The sequence below is a fragment of the Gossypium raimondii genome, chromosome 11, assembly GCF_025698545.1.
Source record: "Gossypium raimondii isolate GPD5lz chromosome 11, ASM2569854v1, whole genome shotgun sequence".
Taxonomy (NCBI): domain Eukaryota; kingdom Viridiplantae; phylum Streptophyta; class Magnoliopsida; order Malvales; family Malvaceae; genus Gossypium; species Gossypium raimondii.
The window spans coordinates 43,294,266-43,297,751 of NC_068575.1; the positions used below are offsets into that span (position 1 = coordinate 43,294,266).

At 27.1% G+C, this 3,486-nt stretch overlaps 1 long non-coding RNA gene across 1 annotated transcript; it reads right to left on the bottom strand.

Annotated features, from left to right (window-relative positions):
• Positions 1–872: 872 nt before the first annotated feature.
• On the bottom strand, positions 873–3,199 carry LOC128034958 (uncharacterized). The gene is made up of 3 exons (XR_008191324.1): positions 3,139–3,199; positions 1,944–2,700; positions 873–1,601 (listed from the first exon to the last, which is right to left on the bottom strand). It is a non-coding gene; the product is annotated as an uncharacterized LOC128034958 (long non-coding RNA).
• Positions 3,200–3,486: the final 287 nt, after the last annotated feature.

Below are 3,486 nucleotides of genomic sequence, written 5' to 3' on the forward strand. Positions count from 1 at the left end.
TGAAAGATAAAAACAAAAAAAAAAACTTGGTGGACTAGATTGCCTTTGTTATCCTTGATAGGTGATGTCATAGAGAAATACACGAGACCTTTATTAAATCCTTGACTCATCGTAAACCCAACATATTGAGGGGGTGTTTGGTTCGTCGAATGTAACATTATGGTGTTACATTCTAGAATGTGTTACACCCTCATACCCGACCCGATTGCCAAGTCAAGGCATCAGGATGTCACATTCGTTACCGAAGTAACTATTAAAAATTTCAGATCAATTTATCTTATTATTTAATTAATGTAGATCATTAACTAATTTTAGTAATAATTGAATTTACGATAGAACTAATTATATGTTAAATGAGCTCATTAAAATATCCACAATTGATCAAAGGCCAAATTGTAAAGTTCATAAAATTTTTTGAACTGTCGTCGCGACGTTAGGGTTTCCACGTCGTGACATGACGAACTTGTCATCGTGACGTCATCTCCATTTCCTACAAGTTCGACACTTTATTTTTATTTATTTATTTTATATCATTGCCTGAACCGTATTCAGATGTCATAACCACCACTTCATTTTACATATCATCTACTTACATCTATTTCTAATCTCAAGTCTTCATAAAACATGATATTCAATTAAATATAACAAAGTTTATAAAATTAACACAAATATTAAAATTTTACAAATAAGACCATTGGAGGACTTACACTTGCAAAATTAGTTACCCACTTGATGTATATTTCATATTTATTTCTAAATTATGCCAATCAATTTAATTCTTCATAAAATTTTAACAAAGAATTCACATCAATTAACAATTATTTACTTATTATGTTATCAATTAGTTTAAACATACTCATATGTATCAATCATTCCATCACCTACATGCCATTTCAAAACATTTCAAATTCATCTACTATACATATATATATTCATATATTTTTCCTCATCCTCCTCCTCCTCCTCATTCCACATCCTTTATGTATATATTTGTTAGAATCTTTAGCTTTTAGCATATAACGTACTTATATGTAACATTATCTATAATTCCACTATTTACTTATGCATTCATATCAAAGATGTCCTGTAACACCCCTTAACCCCAAACCGTCGCCGAAACAGGGTTACGAGGCATTATCGGACATATCAAATAATTTACAAATAATTCTTAAATAAATAACCAACATATTAAAATAAATCATAATTCATATAAATTTTAACAATTGACTTCATTCTCTTTTTTTATTATTTTTTATTTTTTATAAATTTCAGTAGCATTTCTGCTTATTTTTACATAAAAACCCCTGCAAATTTCAAATCGCAACCAAACCAATCCCAGTAATTTAACCAATACATTTATATACTTAAATTATACTTGACATAACAACTTAATTAATAAATACCCTATTATCATTTCTAATTAATTCATAAAACTAATCAAGTCATTTCCACTTAATACCAATGCTATAAATAACTTCTACCATTTTACTATTATAATCATCAAACCATCAAATACCTTTCTTTACAACAAAATTATATAACATACCAAAATAACCATAATCATTCTTATGCTGGACTGAGACTCTGACCCATTTTTCAACCTGCGCACGGAAACAACCGTACGCTGAGTATTTTATACTCAATGGTATTACCATAATTCAAATTATAATAGCAATAAAGAATTATAATTACCAAGCATATAACTATCCGATTTCTTAAATATCAATTAATTCATAAACTTTCATTATTCAACAATAACAATACAATTTTTAGCTATTCTTCAATCTCAATCACATATCACATGTAGCAATTTCAATCACTACATAAACATTAAATTCATACCTTTCATTTCAATATCAATTTCAATCCACAAATTTAAATGTTCTCATATTCAATACCACAATCAATCAAATTCATTTGATTTTCTCATTTCAATTACTCACCCTATTAACAATCTGGACTTTGACAGATACACGGATTCCAACCCAAACACACCAGTACGGTACATTGTGCCTAAAACGGTACATAGTACTTGATCAGTAAACGACACATAAGTGCTTGAAACGACACACGAGGTGTCTGATACGACACATAAAGTGCCTGATGTACGACACATAAAGTGCCTGATCGGCAAAGCCGATAAATCCCGTACTCTTCCAAATCCTATGGCATGGCAACTATATCCGACTTAGCCCGACTAATTAATAGGGTATTCAAATTCTCAATTCACTTTCATTTCCAATTCAAGATCACTTTTCCACTTTCTAATCAATCAACAATTTAATACCAATACATATTTCAAATAATCACATATAATCATATTTTTGATTCAATTCAAACCACTTTTCAATCAATACACAATTCACATATTCACACATATTCATAAATTAATTCACTTTATTTAATTCATATTTTAAATTTATTTTCCAACCAAATTCAAATCACTAATTACTTTTCCATCAATATACATTTCAACTACTCACATACTTCCATCATTCAATTCAATTTAATTCAATTCAAATCACTACTATCATTTCAATTGCTTACCTAATTCTACTTACCATGCATTTTAATTAAAATATAACAATTAATAATAAATATATTTGAATTATAGTAATACAAACCGGAATTCTCTTCGGATTTAATCCTCGACGATCTTTTCTTTTCCTTTTTGGGCCGATGCTTCAGTCTCGATATTAGCTACGAACAATTAAAATAATTTCACAATCATTAGCACAAAACAATTTAATTGCTGAAATTTTTATCTAACTTTTACTTTAATTCTAATTTAATCCTAACTAACCTATATATTTTTCTTTCTCAATTCATACCTTTTAACTACTTAATTTCCTACCAAACTCACATTTAACTATCTAATTTTTATCATATTTTCATAATTTCGAATTTATTTCAATTTAATCCCTAAAATTCAAAACTTATAGTTTAGTTTACAATTCAATCCTTTATTCTATTCCAAATAAAATTTCTATCAAATAAATCCCTAATTTAACAATTTATTCAACATGAACCATGCTAAAAAACTATAAACTTCCAAAACCTCAACTTATTTTCAACAAAACTTTGTTTTAAAACTTTTAAAACATTTAAATTAAAAGAAAAGGACTTGATTAAACTTACCTATTAAACTTCAAGCTTCAAATCCCTAGTTTTCCTTTTATTTTTCTTTCCCCTTTCCTTTCTTTCTTTTCGTCTGTTCTCTGTTTCTTTTTAGCTATTCTGTTTCTATTTCTCTTTTCTATCTTTTATTTCTTTTATTTCATTTGTTTTCTTTTACTTTTTGTTATAATAATTTAATATAAATATCTTTTACTACACATGTCATATTCATAACCATACATTTGTTTTAATCTTATTTATTTCACAATATAATAATAATAATAATTTAATAATATATTTTAACACATAAAAATCTTATTTATTTCACAAGATAATAATAATTTAGATTTTTATGCTTATGTCGCCTCA